We start from the raw sequence: 22,477 nt of genomic DNA, 5'->3' as shown, positions 1-22,477 counted from the left end.
CAGCCAGCACAACACGCCAGCAAGGACACAGGGACACATAAAGACCTCAGGACCAAGAAATAACCTGAGGGACTCCCAATTCAGAGTAATTAGATGCCCTTCCAGGCAGCCATCACTGTCCATAAGAGTCTTTAGCATAAAATCAGTTCTCCAGGGATTTCTCCCATTATATAGACTTCTAAGTAACTCCCTCTGCTGAGGCATAGGGTGTTCAGCACAATCAGGTACCTAAATATGAGAATGCAATGAGATTTGGACATCAGGAAGTTTTCTTAACATTTGAAAGTCTCATACATACCATTAATACCACAGCAAAGACATTTAATAGTGCCAACTGATGCTGAAAATATGGCTCAGCTATGTGATAAAATTAAGAGATTCAGGTCCTCCTTTGAGTGTCCTCTCCAGGTATTTGGTTGCTGGTAATCATCATGATCATTTCTATTTACTGCTGGTTTCCCTTCCTCCTCATCTTTCTGTATCTTCCACTCCAAGGTCACTTAAAACTAACTCTCTGCCATTCATTTCTCTGACATTTTTGCTACCTAGTGTCCCACATGTCCACTCAGTTAATACAACTTTACTTCACAGAATCACAGAATCACAGGTTGGAAGGGACCTCAGGGATCATCTAGTCCAACCTTTCTAGGAAGAGCACAGTCTAGACAAGATGGCCTAGCACCCTGTCCGGATGACTCTTGAAGGTGTCCAATGTGGCCGAGTCAAACACTCCCCTGGGGAGATTATTCCAATGGGTGACTGTCCTCACTGTGAAAAATTTTCCTCTCATGTCCAATCGGAATCTCCCCAAGAGCAACTTGTGTCCGTTCCCCCTTGTCCTCTCCATGTGATTCCTTGTAAAAAGGGAGTCTCCATCTTCTTTGTAGCTACCCGTTAAGTACTGGTACATGGTGATGAGATCCCCTCTGAGCCTCCTTTTCTCAAGGCTGAACAAACCCAGCTCTCCCAGCCTATCCTCATACGGCAGGCTTCCCAGTCCTCTGATCATCTTGGTGGCCCTTCTCTGGACCCCTTCCAGCCTGTCCACATCCTTGTTGTACAGCGGGGACCAGAACTGTACACAGTACTGCAGGTGTGGCCTGACAAGCGCTGAGTAGAGTGGGATGATGACTTCTTTCTCTCTGCTGGCGATGCCCTTTTTGATGCAACCCAGCATCCTGTTGGCCTTCTTGGCTGCAGCAGCACACTGGTCACTCATGTTGAGCTTTCTGTCCACCAGGATCCCCAGGTCCCTTTCCACAGAGCTGCTCTCCAGCCAGGTGGATCCCAGTCTGATCCTTGATGCTAGTTTGTTTCCTTCTTTTTTTGTGCCGTCTTCCTTTCAAAGCCCTAAGCCAGGATTTTAAATCCCTCCTAGCCCCAAAAATCTCTCCATATCTTCAAGTATCACTTCAAAACCACTTTTCTTCTTACCTTACAATTGATTTGTACAATGCAGCACTTTGTGATGACACTAATAAAACAATAGCTTGCATCCCAGAGTTTGAGGCACTTTAAACAGTTATAAAAACTGATGCGGAAGTTATATATAGGGATCACTTCATCCCTGGGTGAAATGCAGCTGCATTAAGATGAAATGTGGCAGCTGCATAAAAGAATGCTGCAGCAGTTTATGACAAGAAACAAGGAGAATACTTTATTCAGCTGAAGCTACTAACGGGATTTATGAGATAGATAAAATTCGAATTTTTTATATATATATATATATAGGGAGCTGACAAGGACACCAGGCTCGCCTGCTTTTAGTCTTACGAAAAATACTCTGGTACTGCTAATAAGCAGAAGTGATTAAGAGCTCGGTTTCCTTCACATCCTCCCCCTTCCCCATTAGAATTTATATTCCTTTTCTTGCCTCCTGACAGCCCCCATGAGTCTTAGCTCAGCAGAGACTGAGAGGATAGAGTCCCTCCCACCCATTTCCCAGTACCACACTGCCCTTCCCACCTATTAGGCCTCCTGTCCAAAAGCTGAGCACTGGTGACTTGAGAATTCACAGAACTTTGATACATGAGCACTGTACGTCCACTGTTTGGATAAAGGTACGGAAAATGTGAGTCTTTCAAGGAAATAATATAAAATACATTGTATTTTTAATGTGGAAGGAACATTATCAACTAAGTAGAGAAGGGATAATATCCCATCCCATCCCTTGGGATCTATTCCAAAACTTCTGGTGACTCATAGAGTCACTATGGGACAAATTTTGAAAACAGACTCTCATGAGTTTCTGCTTGTGGGTTTCAACTTAAGAGATCTAGGTGGCATCTAAACTTCTGTGAAGCATGGACCAAAGAGTGGCCTGAAGGCCAAAATAGCTGCTGAGCTTCTATTTAGAAGGGAAATACTGAGTCCAGATGATGTTTAGAAAACCTTCAGGTGTGTGCTCACTTGCCACCCAGCTTTGCTATAAAGCCATTTTTACAATGTACCATTGATACTCCCATAATATTAATAAGTAGTTATTGAAACATTGAACCTACATGTACCTGTTATGTTATATGTTCATGTTACATATTCATGTTACATATCTTCTATTGGATCACTATTTCTGAAGAGTGAAAGAGCAAGTGAGTGGCCCACAGGCTGCAAAGCAGCTTTGCAGAAAAGGACCTGGGGGTCTGGTGGACACCAACTTGAACATGAGCCAGCAATGGCTTTGCCTTCTTCTGGCAAAGAAGGCAGGCAGCATCCCAGGCTGCATTAGGAGGAGTGTTGCCAGTAGGTCAAGGGAGGTGATCCTTCCCCTCTTCTCAACACTAGGGAGGCCACATCTGGCGTGCTGGGTCAGTTCTGGGCTCCGCAGTAAAATGAAGATACAGATTTATTGGAGTGAGTCCAGCACAGGGCTATGAAGATAGTTAAGAGACTGGAGCATCTGATGAGGTGAGGAGAGACTGAGAGACCTGGAACTGTTCAGCCTGGGGAAGAGAAGTCTCAGGGGAATCTCATCTATGTGTATAAATATCTGAAGGGAGCGTGCAAAGAGGGCAGAGCCAGGATCTTCTCAATGGTGCCTAGTGACAGGCAATGAGCACACACTGAAACACAGGAAGCTCCATCTGAAAATGTATTCTACTGTGAGGGTGACCAAGCACTGGTACATGTTGCCCAGGGAAGTGGTGAAGGCTTTGTCCTTGGAAATATTCAAAAGCCATCTGGACATGGTCCTAGGCAGCCAGCTGTAGGTTGCCTTGCTTGAGCAGGGGGGTTGAACAAGATGACCTCCAGACGTGCCTTCCTATGTCAACCATTCTGTGACTCTGTGACTAATTCAGGAAATGTGTAAAAATAACCCTAAACTGACCCAACAGCGAGGAGGAGAAAATCTCCACCAGCAATATCATACTTCTCCTAGTGGAGAATTTCAGAAGAAGACTTGCTGTAAACTCCTCTACACCCCTTTTCTTCTTGAGGTAAACTAGCACCATTGATTTTAGGACCCAGAGAGTCATAGGAAGGATAAGCATAACACCAGGGAGAGGTGTAGCTAATAGGGGATATATATGCATCAACTCCAACTGTACCACTGCTGGAAACTTGCCATAACTTTATACTTGGAATTATAAGTGTTATTATCTTGGTACCTGGACTAACTCTTTGATTAGGTTGCTAATACTTTAATTGCAGGAGCAGTAAATTCTTCGATCTGTACACAAGGCATGTTTCTTCAGTGCACATAAATTGCAGAAAGTGTTTTGTCTGGTACTTTGCCCTTGAGATCTGGTTTGAATTTGTATGCAGCAGATGGACCCCACTACATGCAGCTTGCAGCTACCCTCCCTCCTTGCAAGGTTTTAAAAAATGTAATCTCTTGCAAGGCTAGGGGAGATTTGCAGACAGCTTGAATTCAAGTAGCATAAAAGATGCACAAGGTCTCTGTAGTGGCCTGACATTCAGAGGGCTCCCAAGAGGACACAGTGCTGGTCTGAGCATTAGTTTCAGCTCTCATGGGTACTCATAACTCCAATCAAAGACAGAGATTTAATGTCTCTGGAAGTCAGGGCTTTCAAGCACAGTGTCCTAAACAGGAGGTCAAGTTTCAGACTTCAATGCCTTGCTTGGTTTCTCCACAATACCCAACATGGTTTGCATGTGTGGGGTACTGAACTTAATTGGTCAGACAGTAATTGGAGCTCGTCAGATGAAAGGCACTGTGGAATGCAGGAGAATGCTTCATGTTATAATTTGAGTGAAAATGTAAATAATATACCAAAAGATAGATGTTGTCATCGTAAACTTTCCCTCTGAATTATGCAGATAAGTAGAACAAAACATAATTCCTTATCAGCATATTAATTATTCTTTGATTATACCCTTCATGTGCTGTAGATGTTCAAATTACATGTGGGCAATCAGATATACATCAGAGAATCTCTACCTATCCGAGGTGGTCTTCATGCTGTGAATTTATATTAAACACTGAACACTAATATGAAACTAACTCCCCTTGGAGATAATACTTTGATGTATTAATAAAAAAGACTTCTCAGTTCTTGTGTATCATAAATTAAGATTAAAACACTTTCTTTTGGAGTTCTGCATGAGATAAGTAATTTGTACTGCAGGACACTTTGTAAGATACAGCACATACAGAAGAGCTCAAATATTCAAGACAGAGGTCCGAATCCATGGCTTATGTAATGCAAAGTGCTGAACTCCCACCTGCTGTTATCAGTATTATCTGCTGTTATCAGCTGATTAACACTACAAGCAGATCTGTCTTTAGATCCCACTATTTCCTTATTAGCCCTTTCCATGAAAGGGCCTATTGAGAAAGATGTCCTGAGTATTTCTTCTGAAAAAAAACCATACCCCAAAGAGCAGAATATCAGTCATTCACACAGTTTGGAAGAAGTTGTCATCTACATACAATCCAGTAACAGGAGGGCTGACATTATCCTGAAAGTACAGGCAAGAGCTGTACCTACACACCCAGATGACTTTTTCTGATTCACAACCTTATCATAATTATCAACACCGAAGTATACCAACACTGTTAACATTTCATCATGTCTCAAGACTGTAGTGAAAAATAATTTATAAAATGAAGGTTAACACAATTTGTGGATATCTACTTTTTATTGTTATTTCTGAGAGGATTAAATACCAAAGACCCATATCTGCCTAATGCTTTTTTCCAGCTGTTATTTACTACAAGAACATTATTAATGAGAGCTGCCAGGATGTCTTCTTATGACTGTATAAAGAAATGAAAAATCAGTAAATTAATAGTAAGCACAAATATTATTTTCTTTGTCTGGATATTCTCAACTTGGTCCATCTTCCTTTTTAGATTTAGATTGATCCTATGTTAGTGCCAGATTATGCGATAAATTGGCTCTGCCATGAGCAGCTATTGGACCAGACGACCTCCGTTGTTCAGTGGTTCTACTACTTTCTAAAATTATTTCAGTGACTGAAGAAATAGCACATGCTTATGGAAAGATGTTATTGTGAACTAAACTTTACCCTTTGCTTTGACTGCAGTGCTGTAAAAACAGTGGAGTCACACTAGCGTGTGTTTCAGCGTGATCTAGTCCAGAGCCACTAATTACATGGCTATGCGCTGATCTTTATAGAGTCATTAGAAAAACAAAGAGATTAAAGGAAAGAATTACTTGCTTACTAAAAAAAGAAAATCCTTCCTCAGTCTGTCTTCACAAAGGCACCCATTTTTATGAAAGTGCCTTCCAAACACTTCTCATCCGACACAAAAACAGTACTAAATGTGGGAAAGTAAAATCAAAGGTTCTTTTTTACATGGAGATTCTTTTACAGCAGTAGAACTACTATTCAGAGAGCTGTTAAGACAGTTCCCATCACATGCTAGAAATTTTGTTTCATTTTACTAGATAGCTTTCAATATCAAAGTGGTGAATTCAAAGGCCAGAATTTTAAGGGTATTTAAATTTCCTAACTGGTAGGGTACAGATCTTCAAAGATGTTTGAAGAATTCAACTCTTATTTGCCTTCCCAAGCACTTTTGATTCTGATTCACCTGATCCTGCCCTCTACTACCGGGTGGCTGCAGACACAAGCAATTAGGACTGCAGCATGTGGACATTGTATGCACTTTGGCACATACACATCTAAACGCACTTTGAAAACACAAATGGAAGACTACAAAGTAAACAGTTTTACCAATGACCTGAAGCGTTTTGGATAACTGAACAAAAATACTTCCAGGATTTTTCTTCGCACAAGTCCTCGTTTTCTTTTGTTCAGTCCCTTTTGCAGTGAAAGCTGCAGTCCATACAGCTACAGAGCAAGGCACAGAACTCATGCTAAAGCAATTCCTACATGATAGCTGTATGTAAACATTGATTCATTTGCGCTGGAGAGATGAAGGAACAGACAACTTTGCTATGTTGGTATAGTTATTATTTTTAGCATTTTGGCTGAAGTCTCAAGTTTCCTTTCCATACATTTTTTCATAGAAGGCCATGGGGGTTTTATGTGCTCCTTCACGTAGAGAACAGACTTTTAATGTAGTGAAAATGCAAGTTTTCCATTCTGCAGCTCACCTAGGTCTGTTTCCAGCTATTAAAACCATTATACAAAATAACTGTTCCTTATAATACAAAATTCTGCTATGGCAGAAATAACACTGGGTATACATAGTACTGACACTTCTCATTTCCTTACCCTTGTTACACCACAGAGCAAATGGAAGCCAGATTCATAGGAACGCTGTAATTACTCAACAATAATCATTGCCAACAATAAAGCAGAATTAGCAAAGAACTAATTAGCACACCACCCAGAACTAACAACACTCTACATTTTTTTTAATGTTATTTTTAGCTACAAGCAGGAAAGACATAAATTGCTCTTTTATCAAATAGCATGAAAGAGCTTAGGTAAGTTAGATGTTTGCAGTTATCACTCTATAAAGCTGCAGTCTGCCCTTCAGCTATGTGGCATATATTACCCTGGAAGAAGACAACAGGAAGGCTGGAGACCTACCAGTGCCTGCTCCCTGCTGGTACAGGAAACTGGGTCTGTGGGATAGACAGCGGGAGACACCAAAGCTACCGAAGCACAAACCTACTATTTTCATGTCGATGTCTCTAGCAGGATAACAGGAGGGAATACAGAAGGGCCGGTTCTGCCAGGGAAATGCACTTTTTAACTTGCTGGCTGAATTTCAACTATTTCTTAATCTTCTAACAGTTGATGGGAAATCAGTTGGACAGTTTTAGTTGCCATCTCACAGGCAGAATCCCTTTGCTCTGATTGCTGGAGAGCACACATTCCCACTGGTCTGAATCAGTACTTGCCTGGCTGTGGGCAAAGAAGATTTGGTCACTAGACAGTGCTACTAGCTGGATATTTGGAAAGTAAATGACTAATTCCTTGCTCAGCCACACTTTTGGTGGGAAATGAGACACATCACTTAACACTTACACTTCAATTAGAAAAGGGAAAAAATGTTCTTCCTTCCATAGGAAGGAAAATTGTGACACCTGATACGATAAAGTGTATACTATACTCAAAAATATGCTCCAAGTACATGAGGACCACGTAGCTACCTTGCATGAGTGGTCTTCTTTCCTTTGAGACCTCAACAATCAGGTGGCCTGGATATCAAACAGGAGAGATTTTTTAGTGCTATTAAGGATTTGGTTCAGCCCTCAGCTGACCTCTAGACTTATTTATTTCACAGGAGCATCTGGCCATAGGCAGACACAAGACACTTGCCCTTCAAGCAAATATTTCCCACTTGGAGTTACGAGTTGTCCTAAGCCATGACCTGATTCCTGATCATTTAGAGAGCATTCACCAGGACATCAATGAATATAACTCCGTGCTATAGTTTGAGGTCAGTTTAGTCCAAGAGAGAGGCTAGTGAAGTAAAAAGAAACAAATAAAGGTCATGGGTTTTTATAAAAACTGAGAAGAGTGTTGAAGTGCATACTTGAAATATTTCCTCTGAACTCTGCAGCGCTGCTGGCACACCACTGGTTTAGCACTTGGTACTTGTTCAACGTGTGCTACGTGGATGCACCAAGGTCTGCGTACACACATTTGCCAAACAGAATGACAGAAGTAATGTGTCTATTTCTGAAAAATGAAGTGTTTATGACTTGCTCAGTTTCAGAAAATGTTTCATAATCTTCAGCACTCACAGTGTGTCACTCATGAGCTTGCAACATATTCCCTCTGAACAGAAGCCGCTTTGTGCTCACCACTGAAGAAGCATGTGCTGTGTGAGTGCCATACTGTATTTTGGCAGTAGCTGTTAGAAGTAAATTTACAGAGGATTAAGGAGATGGAAGGCAGTGTGCCTCATACTGTAATTCTGCAGAGCATTAAAATATCCTGTGTAAAGAAGAGATGAGAGATGGCTGCTATTCAAAACATTGGGGCCTGAGGTTCGATTTGTTTTGTCTTCAGGAAAATAAGTCCCTGAACAACAGTAGCTGCCCTTGCCCAGAAGGAGTGCGTGAGGACACCTCCCTTCTTTGGACATCACTTCCAACCTGAGGTGGGAGCCGTCCCCAGGGGCACAGGGCCACCTGGATCCGTGCCAGCTGGAAGCTCCCCGCCTGCTGCTGCCTCCGGCATCAGCTCCAGGCCCTTCCCCATCTCCAGATGTGCTCCATGAAGAGCAGGATCCAGGGGCTGCTCTGGCGTTCTGTCCTCTCAAGGCCAGGAGAATGAATGTCTGTGCTGAGGACATAAGCCATTTTTGGCTGTCTGGTGCTACAGTAATGGGATATACAGATAAACACAAAGCTTACAGATTGGTTGTATACGCTTTGAAGGAAAAGGAAAAATACTTTATTTTTCAAGTCTATCCTTTTTCTAGACTTGACCTTGGTCTGCACTTTTAAGAATCTGACAATTTTTGATGGTTTATTTCACTTTCAGATTTTGGCAGGGTCTAGCCTCAGATATGCCAGAAGTATGATGAGATAAGTTGTTCTCCAGACAGAAACAGAAGCAGAAAGCAGGCAGTTCCCTACAAAAGGTTGTTTCTGTTATGGATTTCACTGTAAAAATACCTGACTTGGTTTTCAAAAGGAGAAGCCTAAATCTGACAATGAAATCTCAGCAAAATGTAAGTTAAAGATTTTAAATAACCGTCTTAAGATCCCACATGTTGCTCTGAAACCACTGGTTAAAACTGAACACATGATAAAGGTATTTTGGTTTAGGAGATGGGTTATATTTTTGTATTTTTTCACACTGTAACAGTACTTAGAAATCCAGGACCGATGGCAGCCTGTGGCTTCTGTATTATTCTCTGAAAACTCACTTACTACTAAGTTATCACACTCATGTACTGAAAACTACAGTTCTTTGTTTTCTGGTAGAGTTTCATCTTTAAAGACAAACAATAACCCAGACAAACCAGCCTGGATTCTGCTCATTTACCTTCACTGGAGAATGTGCAGGGAAGTCACCACTACCAAAAGGTGAAAATTACAGCAGTGATGCTCCATTGGCTGATGCTGATTTTGGGGACAGAGCTTTCATTAATCTTTCTGCAACTCCAAGCCAAAGCCAATTGCTAAAAGTAGCCTCAAAACTGAGTCTACAAAGCTACTATATGTTTAAGGTTTTTCAAAGCATTTTCTTCATTCATTGTTTACGGATCTGGCCTTTCCTCATCAGGGGTAGAAAAACATACTGAATGCTTATCACCTGCAAGCTTGAATCCCCCTGGAAAGAACTTTTTCAGGAAAATGTTATTGTGGTGAGGACTTTCAGGGAGTGCTGGAGTTTTAAAGTTTCTCATGATGTTTTGCATTTTTCTTCTAAATGAACATGAAAAAACTCATCTGGCTCTCATTTGAATTCTCAGTAGACTTCAGAAAGGAAATTCCAACCAGAAGTGTATTCCTGCACCTAAAATCTATGTTGGAATGATGCTGTATGCTTGTCTCAAACCAACAGCAGCCAGGAGAATTGGAGCTAAGGCTTGTTCTGCACAATGGTAAGGGCCTCAGGAGCTAGGTTTATAAACCAGGCTTCAATAGTACCCATCAGAAGCTTAGCATTAAGCATATGTTTAAATATCTACTTGATCTGTCTTCACAGCAGCCATTTTGTCATCCATGTAGAATATTTTCTTATATACATGGCAATTTCTGGATATAAAGGGTGGGAATCATACCACCTATCTGCAACTGCATTGGAACTATTAATCCCAAGTGCTCCTGAAGTCTATGGAGAGAAAGGAAGACTTCAATAAATATTAATCTTATCTTAAAGTTATTGCCTAAGAGGTAAAATGGCTCGTGTCCAGAAAATGTTAATTCTTCTCTAGGGGCTATACAGAGAATTTTGGAGGGACAGGCATATAAAGTTAGAGATATTTCCAGTGAGATTAAATAATTTTTTCTTTGAGGCATCTCCTGTTAATGCACTGAGTAAGTTAAGGTCCATAATTTCACCTGTTTGCACCTGTTTTTCTCCATTTGCAGTGATGGCCTAAATGATCTGTATCCTTGTTTGCAAAGGGATTTGAGATTCATGTAGGAACATTCCTGTATAGGTGCTCAGTGTTCACCACAAACAGCACATATTTCCCACACAAAGCATATCATTGAATTAGAGTTACTTGACCTCAGAATCCACTAATCTCAAACACAAGCAAGGAAGTAACTACTTGAGTTGTAGTTGACACCCCATCTGTGTCTTATTCATCAGTTCACCTGCTGGTTTCTGTAGGACATATGTATATCTCACCTACCAGAACTAAGCTGCACTTATCAAGATTTCCCCTGCAGTTGTTACTCTACATTCTTGGCATTCAGGTTTTCTTTAAGTATCTTAAGCTTATAAACAACTCCAAGTACTTCTAATTTTTAGAATTTGCCAGAAGAAAAAAGCTCTTCTTTCCCTAAAAATGTGGGCTGTCTCTGGACAAATACATTAGGTCAAAGCACAGGGCCAGCATAGCTAGTTCTAAGTTAAAGCCAGGTGGAGGGCAGGTCTTCGAGACCTTTTACGGAGGTACGCATCTCCACTTCCCAGCACCCTGACAGCACTGTTCCTTAGATGTACCAAGTTAACTGGTTGCTCAGTGCACAACAGAGACTAGTGTGCAAACCTGATGCCTCACCAGAGAATTTTTATAACTGATGTGAAGACAATAGAACTGATTTGTAGATACATAACTCTGCACCTTGCTCGCTGTATCAGTTTCATATATCTGTTGTTGACTGCCTTCTTCTCTTTCAGTCTAGAAACTTTGGGAAGAAACTTCTAATAGCTATTTGTTTGTGCCATGTCTATTTGGCATGCTGCGCCACACTATTACACAAATAAACAGGGAACATGATGTAACACCACAACAGCAGATTTAACTAAGATCCAATTGTACTCGATGCCATCTGGATGTGGGAAGAATGTTCCCTTAAATGAAAAATCTTCTACAGAAAAACAAGGTCACCCTTGACAATGTACCATAATGTAGGACAATATACCATCTTTGACTTATGACTTCATCGGTAAGAAATCGGCCTAGCAATGGCATTTCTCCTCCAACAGGAAAATGTGCTCCCTATTATATTGTTCTTTCTGCACAGATCTGGATTTGGGGTATCCTTTAGAGCTAGTATGAAGACACTGTTTGCTAGGAAGTGGTAACCAGTCCCGTATCACCTCTCAAGTAAACCACCTCTGGCTGAACCACCAGTGTTAGGATGGGGGAGGATACGGGGTCTTGATTTAGATTATGAGATTGTAAGCAGCTAAAACAAATCGTTCCTATTTCCAGGTGCAATTTATTAATTTAACTGTCTCATCTTTACTGTGTTCATCACAGCAGAAACTCAGTGACAGCCTGAGTAAATGCTTTGACTTCTAATACACAGTCACCTAAAAAATTAACGATGAGTCCTTTTCTCAAAAGACTTAAGGACAAACACATTTCCAACACCAGGGCCTCTGAAGAGGAAATACCTCAGGGAGAATATTGTTATTAGGTGACACTGAGCAAATACTTAAGCAGGAGTGATTGAAGCAGACTGTGTACCCTAAGGATTTAATGAGCAGCTTGGAGGAGTTGATGGCCTGAGGCATAGCCTCAGGTCATTAAACCTCAAATGGTTATTAATCCCCAGGAAATGCTTTCTGTCAAGGTCATTAATGCTATTATACAGTGGAAATTGAGGGCATATTGAGAAATTAGCAAGTAGCCTGTTTGCAGGAGAAATGCTCTCAGTAGGCATGGGCAGGTAATTTCCAGGAGGATGCTGCAGTGTCCACAAGCCACCTGCCTTGCCTGAACTTCCATGTCACTCTCTGCACCACTTCTAAGCGAAGTCGCTTTTGCAGACTGTCACTACCAGAACTTTATCATGCACTGACTGGTTAAATTAGCAGCTCAGTGTAACTCCAGGGATAACATTTGCTGAAGTCCCTCCTGCTGAGTAGAGATATCTTAGCATATGTTTTTAGGTCAGAGTCCTGCACTGCTATTGCCTCTTTTTAGAGTAAAAATAGGAAATTTGATTCAATTGATGTATACACTTGTGACCACAGCATTTGACTGAAGTGTGAAACTGTACAGATGTTAGAATTGTTACCCTTTCTAAGAGTTTTCTAGGATAAATGTATCCCTCCCTCCACCTTATTGACTTCAAGCAGAAATACCTGGAACCAGAGCAAATATATCCACTGGCAACTATGGGGTTAACACCAAGAACCTGACCAGCAGGTAGGGAAAGGCAGTATGCAGCGAGATTCTAGTTTGGGGCTTTCCTCTTGGACCCCTTCTCTGCATTGGGCACTTCATGAACAAAGCCTCAGCTTCACAGTCACTACTGCTACCTTCCCATCAGTATGGAAAATGCTGGTCCACAGATCCCATGGCCTTTTAAAAATAGGGTCTAGAGTGAGGCAGTTATTTGTTTGAGGCATTTTATGTAGCTAACAGTCAGGACTGAATGTCAGACTTCATGATATTTTTTTCCACATTCTGCTGCTGGTTTATGATTTGAATTGGGTGAATAAAATACTGTAATTCTGTTAAATTATCTGTGTGCATCAGCTTTTCCTACATTAAAAGGCCTATAACCATACCATACCTATAACCATATTTTGCACTTTGAATTAGATCTACTTACAAGGGACCTGGAGACCTTTGGCTTGATTTTTAATGCAATGCAACAGACTGCAATTGCCTAAATCTGTTCCTTCTGCTCCAAACTAAGCAGGGAAAACAGAAAATTGTAACATACTAGGATCATTTTGATTCCATCCCTGAGGATGATTTAGCACCCCAATTATGCAGCTGTCTAAATTAAGAGAAGAAATCTTTCTTTATCAAAGAGCCTGAAGAGATTTAGAAAGCAACAGTATATTATACTAAGTAAAAAGAAAGAACAAAAGGACATAATGATCTATTTAATTCTTCTGACAATGTCTGCATTAAATGATCAGTGCTTAGACAGGCATTGCCATTTACTGTTTGATTAAGTGCCCTAACATTCACTGGCATCAGCCAGTGCATCCTTACTAAATGGAATTCCTGCAAATGTTATTTCAATTACATGTCTCTACATAGGTGTCAGGAACACACCCATCTATGGGGAGCCAGAGGGCAAATTCACTGTTATTCTTTAGTCTGATTGGTTTCCTGAGAGCTATTCATTCAATGAAATTGCTAAATTATTGGAGTACAGAACAGTACTTTAACCATTTTATTAAGAAAAAAACCACCTTTGTATGATATGACTACATAATTTTTGCGTGTATTTGGGTCCTCGATTTTGTGAAGCACAATATATATGTTTAGGCACTGATACTGTAAAAAATGAAGTTAGACTTAAAATGTAAAAAATGAAGCTACACTTTTGAAATCTAAATAAAGCTGAATATTTCTAGAATGAAATTTTCACTTAATTTATGTTAGACATCATTGCAAATACCTGAAAGAAGAACTGTATACATGTCACAGTACAGAAAATTTTATTTGGCAGCACTGGTTCAGACATGGCTGTGAAGCCATAAATCAGATAAAATAAGTATTTGGACACTAAATTATTTTTGGACTTGGAAAATTCCGCTAATGCTATATTTTTTACAGCAGTATGTTCCTGTAACCTAGATTGCAATTAAGAGATACATTTAAAGTTACCTTCTTCTGAAGAAAAGATGAGTTTAAGATTCTGCTTCAAGGTATCAAACTGGGCAGTTAGTGCTGTCTTGAATAACACTGCTTTCCTGATCACGATTTTCAGCAGATTTGTGTCATCGAAATCACTGCACCTAAGCATGTCTGACATTGATTTCCTCGCTTGCTTTGCTGGATTGTGCCATAAGGTACACATTGTACTATTTACGTAAGAAATAGATTTGGAAAAAAACCACACGTCCTTGATCTTTCCTGCATTTTCAACATAACAGACAATTCCTTACTGCTGGGCTCCTTTTCTCTTTCTTTTATTTTCCTAAGCATAACTCTTCTTTCTGACTCTCCAACTGTTTTTTTATTGTCTTGTCTTCCAGTTTCCACACCCATCCTTCTAATGCTCAGGATCCTTCACTAAGTCTCTGTCAAATTTCATTCCTCCATTTGCTCTGGTCACTGAGTTTAGGAAAATTCTGAACTGCTGTCTGTGGAGGCAGAAACATTTCCTTCAGTGGATCTTACGCAAATATAGAGTAAGGAATAACTTGATAATACCACCATCTGACTTGTGTACTTTGGACTGATAATAACTGTAGACATATCCTGTAAAATGACCAGCTTAAAAAAAAAAAGAGACTTGGCTTCTTTTTCTCCTCTGAAGAATGACCATGCTCATTTCTATCTTAAAAAGCCTTCATCTAAGAAGTTGAAATTAACCATAGAAAATAAGGCCAAAGTGGAGAGTGAAAGTTCATCTAATCCACTCTGCTGAAAGCCGCAGGACTAATATTTACTGTTCCTTAGAGGAAACCTGGATTCAGGATAACTCCAAAAAATCTATACTCTCAGATACACCTGACCAAACAGGTTGCTTTGCTCTCAAACCAGCTAGGTGGCAAATTCACTACTCAATGCTGAAGTAGATGTTTTGATGATACAGTTCCAGCTCTGTTCTCAGGTGGAGATGTTAACTTGAGCAGTGTTCAGCTGCTCCGGCTGGAATGCGCTGCTTACTTTTCCAGCACTTGCATTTAACTACCTCTGGATTGCCACATCTGTAGCTATTCAGCAGAAACTCAGTGAGTTTCTCATATTTTCCTGCAAACACTATCTTATATTCCTGCCTTGCTGGCATTATCAGCACCATTTACATCCCTGCTTACAGAAATGGTGGCATTTCATACAGTGCTGCTTTCCAGAGTTTGTAAGGTGTGCTGCATGATAACCTTAGCTGCAGTACCCAGATGAGTTAACCCTCACTTCTTCTGATGAATACTAAAGAGCAGGTCTCTCCAAACTATCACAGATTTGTTTGGATGAGAGGTCTGCACAATGGTGAGTTTCAGAAGGCAGCAGCACAGACTCCAGGAAAGCAAAAATACCAGTGAATGGAAAGCCAAGAATACACTTTGGGTGAAACATAGAAGAGAAAATTGCCAATTCCTCATATAACATTGTTTATTTAACAGTATCCTGTTGGGGGGAACTACGTAACTGCAGTGACTATGAGTAACTGTGAGTACTCATGTCATGACAGTGTGATGGATTATCACGAAAATCCACTTTTAAGAGAACAATATTTGTGTCAGGCAAATATTGCTCTTTTAAATAGCCCATGGTTATCCTCTACAGGGCACAATGAACAAGAAGTGCGCCTGACCAGCCAGGAGTATGTTCTTTCAAATGAAGAAAATCCCCAAACTATAATCTTAGTGACAAATACCTCTCCAAAACAGTATTTCACAGTGAACATCTTATGGCAAGCACCAGACACTCTTACTACTAGTAAATAACTTGAAGAGTACATTTCTATTTAGTGTGAGTGAAAATATCAGAATTTAGCCCTAAAAGCTTTTGTATACAGAGCCTTATGAATAGTTCACAGATAACAATCACTGTTTTTCTCTGCTTCTGCGAAGAAAAATGCTCAGTCAAGTATATACTTACATATAACTGTTAAAAAAGATTGACAGGATTTGAAGAACCAAATCTCCCTATGTATAACCAAGTGTCTACATTTAGCTGGTGTCTCTGCAATGCTCAGCATACATAAAGTAGTAAAGCAGCATTAATTAGTATCACTTTGCTGTCATATTATTGTTTTTCTTCAGTCTCAGAGCCTGAGCAGTAACACTCCCCAATGACCTCCTAAAGCATCAATGCAGAGATCGCACGCCTCCTCACCACCTGCTTTTTTCTATTTCCTCTCCTTTAAAATATCTCGAGCTGAGGTAATAGCACAGAGGAGAGATGATATTTACTGTCTCTTCCAATGGAGCCAGGTTTTGAAGCAATGCAATTTTCCCAAAATCCAGTTCGCTACATTTCAATTTGCACGTGTTGAGTGTGAGCGTTACTGAAGGCAACTCCTGTATCACTGAACTTCCCAGCTTAATACCTGTTGATTCAGTTTTATGCTTCAGTTTACAGTCTGTCTTGGTCGCACACTCTGTGTGCAATGAACTGAATTCTACTAGATTTTGCAGAGAATTGCATGAAAAAATCTGCAGATGTCCTCTACTATTGTTTTCCATTTTTTATAAGGAAGTTGTCATTGTGGTCAGAAAGGAGAGAAATACAGATGCAAAAAGAACCATTTAAAAAGGTAGTCTTAGGAAAAGCTGTTATTCAAGTGTCTGTCAGGGGAATCAGGTACAACTGCTGTGCTCCATTAAATTCTAATCACATCTGGCAACTGGCCTCAAAAGTCTCCAAGACTTTATGATGCCTTGAAATGAAAAGGCAAAATGTTCTCCTCTATAATTTTGGAAGACATCAGGGCATTAGCATCTGCAGTAAGTGTAAACACCCTTCCAAAGCAGCCTTTAAGAGCTGTGCACTAACGGAGCTCCTCAAAGTATGGCAGTCAATCATGAGATGTATAGCACCAGCCATTTTTACCACAATGATACCATACCCCTAAGGCAAATAGGGCTTTCAGGAGATGAAAAAAAATGAGAAAGGACAGCATCACAAATGAGTCCCCATTTGTGGAAGATTATCCTTAAATGAAATATAATGCATAGCTTTACTGTGGGTTTTTACCTTGGAATTACCTAGGAATTTATTTAATAATTATTTCATCCATACAAAATTTGTAAGATATTTAGATCCCTTCTGCCAGCCCCCCCAAATATTTTTCTACTGGAAATACCTGTAATAGTCACCAAGAATTAAAAGCACATGGTACTGGGCATCTACCTTGACTCCAAGCTGTGATATATGTAGCTTGTTGTGTACATCTGAGATGCATGCTTTCACAGTACTTGCAGGGACTGCTAGTTAGGGACAATTTCCTTTAATAAAAAGCACAACTGAGTATATTTACAAACAATTTTAGTTTCCAACCTTATGTTTCTCCTAAAATCCTCCATCCTAACCAGAGTCAGAATCTTCTTCTAAAAAGCAGTCTCCAGACTGCCAAATCTTACTTCCAAGAATTGTTTTCCTAATATAATTCCTGCCCCCTGTCTCTGCCACTGTTTTCTCAGGTATGTGAATTTGACCACCTACAAAAGCTTCTAGGAGCTCACTACAGTAACCTTACAAGCATCTCTTTCTTTGTCCACTTTGGACATTTGCACTAAAATACTTCAGTTGGGAAAGTAAATAATTAATCTGCAATGAGCATGTGCTACCTTGAGACTACCATGTCTCTTCCTCTCTTTAATAATTTCCTAAAGACAATATGTTGATTCAAATAGGAAAATGTATACCTGCAATCAAATACAAAAGATGTCCTGAAAGAATTATTGATTTGCCCACTCTAAAGACAAGACGGCTAAGGGGAAGACACATCAGAAATATTCAAATTTGGGCTCACTGAGTATGTCCCTAATCTGAATATATTTCTTAGATAGAATCTTAGATTCAAGGTAGGTACTGGCTCATGCAATCCCATCCCTTTTTAAAATCTCCTCCTCTCCTTAGTTTACGAGAGGCTCTCTCCCTGAAGCATTTTGTGACTGCAGGTAAAAAAATACTCAGTGCTTTACCTGTTAAATTCCCCACTCACCCATATTCCTTCTTGATGAACACTCTGCCACTTGGAAACCCCTCACATCCCTACCCACACCCAGAGAAATTACATTTTCAAAAGCAAAGTTTAACTTCTACCAAGTTTCTGAAGGAATAATATTAGCATTGCTATTTTAATACTGTGCTCCTTTATTCAGGAGGGTTATTTTTCTGCCAGTTGAGATGAGCACTGACAGGCTTCCTGGTTAATGCTCAGGGCCTTCAGGTTAGATGTTTTTCCAGGAGTGCTCTGCTCCCTGAGGGCATTCCATGAGATAAGGATACTGCTCTGACAACCCAAGATGGTGCTTTGCATTTTCTCCCTGAGGAGACCCAGTATCACACCAGATGGACTGTGCAGTGATATCCAACAGTGTGAAAACACACTAGAAGTCTCATTTGATAAATAATGAGTATATTTTTATTACTGTTCTCATGCAGAAACTGTATGTCCTGCTGTGCAAATAGCAGAGTACACTCTCTCTGAGATTAACATTTTGGGTCAAGCTTTTCAAGCAGACATTTATCTCCTGAAGTGTATGTGTACACAAGTCCTACTTGGTGCAGGAGTTGGTGCACATAAACTGACATGAACTGAGAACTGAGAATCATTTTGTACATTGTGGAATAAGACAGAGTCCCCCTCCCTGGGACAGTCTAATTCAGAACAGTCTTTGTAGACTAGACACATCATACATTGGGGTTAAAGACTTCCAAGTGATGGTGCATTTTAAGAAAGTAAAGCAATGTAATGTTAGGTTCCCACTCTGAACAGCTCCTCCCTACAGAGTACTGGGGGAACTGGGGAGACCTGCCTCACCAAGCTGAAGCCAGTCTCTGGCCACTACTCTCCTAACTCCCACTTGCAGAAGTGGTGACAGCACAAGAAGATCCTAAGCCAAGTGGACTCTCTGAAGGTCCACCCAAGTGTATTATGGTGGATCAGCACAGACTGAAACAGAGAAATGATTATGCGGATTCAGACTGATAAAAAATACTAGAACAGCTTTAGGAGGAAGCTGCCTGAGGTCTGAAAGCAAAGGATAACTCCTAAATCATAAACACTTTGGTGGGTTCTGTATGCTAAATACTTTTGGTACAGTAAAATATTCAATTTCTGTGACTTTTACTGAACAATTTGTGTCAATCCGATTTTCAAGAAGAAAATTAATTTTCAACAGTAGCCAGCAGCATCTCTGGATACCTTTCTTGAACTGCCAGTAGGTGATTTGTCCTTGGATAGTTCAAGACAAGCTCCAAATCAATAGAAAAAAACTCCTGACAATTCATAGTTAATTTTTTTTTAATATTCTGAAGAATAAACCATATGTGTGAGCCATGATACTTTTATAACTGTGGATGGGGAGACACAGAAGGAGATAGAAGGCTAAACACAGCATTCATGAATTTCTAAAACTCTCCTTGACTGTACATACTTTTCGATATAGTTTGAGATGTTATATGCAAATTTACTTCTCTTAAATGTTGTTTAATAGAAGGTACATAGAGTTAGTAATACTTTTAAAGGTGGCAAAGTAGACGATGACCAAAATAAATGACACTTTACAGGTGCAATGTACTGATATAACTTTAGCCATCTATAAGCTGCATAGTTTACTATGCTTGATAAGCTCAGACCAAATTCATCACTGGCTATCCATCTGCTGGGCTGGAATACATTAGGGATGAACTGGCAGGGTGAGGCCCATATTTTCCTTATGATGAGTTGCTCAACAATTTTTCACTATAATAATTTAAAAGATTTTATGGCAAACCTAAAATTTTGTTCCCTTTATGTCTGTCTCCACAAGTCATAGAGCTTCACCTATTAATTTCCTCATAATGCTTTTAAATTCTGCTTGTGTTATTGCTTCCTAAGGAAATAATATTCATACCACCTGTCTCTCCAGGACAACCCCCTGCATCCTAGTATAATTTCAGAATCTATTGGCCAGTTTCAGTCAAATCTGATGGGGGGCCAGGTCTCAAAGATACTATGTTTTAGAAAAGCTGGTGCTGGGTTGAGAAAAGTGTACAAATTAGTATTCCAGTAAGGGAAAGGCATTTGCAGGGTGACCCATTATCCATGCTGAGAAGCAGCAGACAGTTGGCTAAAGAGTACAGAGCACTCTGAATCAGCCACAGCCTACATACCACTTTCCCGACAAATATTTAAGGGATGGGAGAGAGGTCTGGGGAGCGGCATGGAAGAGGGGAAGTAAGGACTTGATTTCAGTGAGGTGGGGGGAAGGAATCCAAATTCGTAGGAAACTAGGCTGCGTTGGTGCCAGTCCTCAGAAAGCAATTAATTTAGCTCAAATTTACAATATTCTCTAAGATGGGAATAAAGGTCAACCACTACTCATCATGGGGCAATGGGCTGCTCCAACTTTTGGCAGCTTCAGAGTGACTCATACAAGGAACATATCATTGCTGCATTCTTCGCCAGTGTTGCAGGACTGACTGCATAATGTCCTGACAGCATAATGCCCTCACATTGTCCCCACAGCCCTGTCCCTCCTACCGCTGCCTTCTTTAGTAACTCCAAAAGAAGATGCTGAGCGGCTGTGGCACTGAGTAGGAGCTCTGCAGCCTACCTCTGCTCTGAGCTATGTACTTTCCCAGGTCCAAAAAAAGGTCCTAAAAGAGTCGTTTGCAAGAAAGGACCCTGGAGCACTGTATTTCTCAGTGCCACAGATCTACTAAGCTCTGTCACAAATGTCCGTAGAAGGGACAACCAAAAATGAGGAAATAATCATGCCCGTAGAAAACCAACAAGCAGCCAGCCATTCCCTAAAATACACATCAAGTCCAGTCACTGGACATTCATCCTCTGTTCCACAAACTATGTCACAGCCAAAGGATGTACAAAGCAAACTTTGCACCAATACCAGCCAAAACCATGTAATGCATCTATGAGAACAAAGCTTTTACTCAGCACTTTTTGCCGTGCAAAGGGAGAAATTTGCACAAGGGTTACTATTATTTATATTTCATTACAAACCTCAGCCAAAACCAGAACCTTACAACAGTCACGGCTGCTCAAATGTTTAATGACAAACAAGCTGGTACCTTACAGAGTTTACAATCCTCAAAGACAGGCAGAAAAAGAAAGGATAAGACAAAAAAGCATGGAGACTTACGGATGGTCATCCTATGAAGGGAGGAATTTAGCTTCTCTGAGTTCAGCTTCTCTGAGATGGGAGCCCAGCCTCCTCAGACCGAGTAGAGCCAGGACTCTCTGGGGTGAGTGCTCTAATTCTTGGGTTATTATGCAAAAGGAAGATAAGTCACATCCATCTTCAAATGAGTAAATGGATCCCAACTGCGTGGAGGTACCAGCATTTATTTCTTATTGTTCCTCTATATTCCCAGTGGAAGAGGTATTTACTTGAATGAGGAGGACTGAATCATCCTCGGGTGAGTGGATGGATGGAGAGGGGAAACGGATCTCCCTCTGCAGGTCTTCGCTAAGCAACTGCTGCTCTCCTTAGACCATACAAGGAATTTCAGCAGCTAAGACAAATGGACTGGACCATCTGCTTAACCCCAGGTACCTAAAAGCTTGAATTAAATGGACTGGGTTCTCCAGAAGACACAGGGCCTCTCCAGCAAATGCCAGTGTTTCTTTATTTTTTCAGACAAATACCATGGTATTGCTAATTATAGTGGGGCTGACTTTCATCTGGAATAAATTAATGTTGCTGCTGCCAAAGACTGGCCCAGAAAATCCATGTAAAACTGCAGGATCTGTGCAAGAAAATGAGGCTCTGTGTTAGGTGGAGCCTTGTTGCTAGGAAGGCCTGTTGTTGAATGTTTCAATCCAAAAGATTAAAAACATGATTTCACATTACGGTCTCTGACTTAGCATGGTAAATAGCCTTCAAAACCACAATCTAGTAACAGTGCCTTTGTCCCTGCTTGCCATCAATAGCGGACTCTTTTCTCCTTTTTTTCAAAGTTATCCACAAAAATAAAACAGGATAAAAACAGAAACCAAGCTTTTCATAATTTAATCTTTAAGACAGGGAACAGAAGAGTGTGGGTTTTCTCTGACTGTGGACTTCTTGTAATTTCACTGAAGATAAATATTTAGATAACAACCAATGGGATATTTAATTGTCAGGAACTATTATATTTAAAGAAAGTGCTAGAGATTTTCAGACTTGTTTTCCCATGTGTGTTGACAACCCATTCCCATCATTTACACTCTGTATGACATATAAATACAATCACTGCTATAATTTGTAAATTGTTAATATTAGGACTGTAGAGATGGCTATGCTTTCAGTTCTTCATAAAAAGGACAGCTTTTACATCAACATCTGGCTGAACGTCCATTTCTTTCCC

The 22,477-nt window shown here is 40.4% G+C and overlaps 1 protein-coding gene across 11 annotated transcripts in view; it reads right to left on the bottom strand.

Moving 5' to 3' along the window:
• STARD13 (StAR related lipid transfer domain containing 13) overlaps nt 1-22,477 on the bottom strand; it is a 308,987-nt gene that overhangs the window by 47,996 nt on the left and 238,514 nt on the right. The window contains exon 1 of one of the 11 annotated variants that reach the window (XM_064441037.1): nt 14,117-14,221. The exons of the other annotated variants lie outside the window; for them this stretch is intronic. The gene's annotated coding sequence lies outside the window, so the exon portion shown is untranslated. Of the gene's footprint in view, nt 1-14,116; nt 14,222-22,477 lie in introns of those variants that run through there. 11 annotated transcript variants of the gene reach the window in all.

This window comes from Phalacrocorax carbo, chromosome 1 (assembly GCF_963921805.1).
Source record: "Phalacrocorax carbo chromosome 1, bPhaCar2.1, whole genome shotgun sequence".
Taxonomy (NCBI): domain Eukaryota; kingdom Metazoa; phylum Chordata; class Aves; order Suliformes; family Phalacrocoracidae; genus Phalacrocorax; species Phalacrocorax carbo.
The sequence above is the reverse complement of the archived record's forward strand: the minus strand, read 5'-3'. Positions and strand labels throughout refer to the sequence as shown.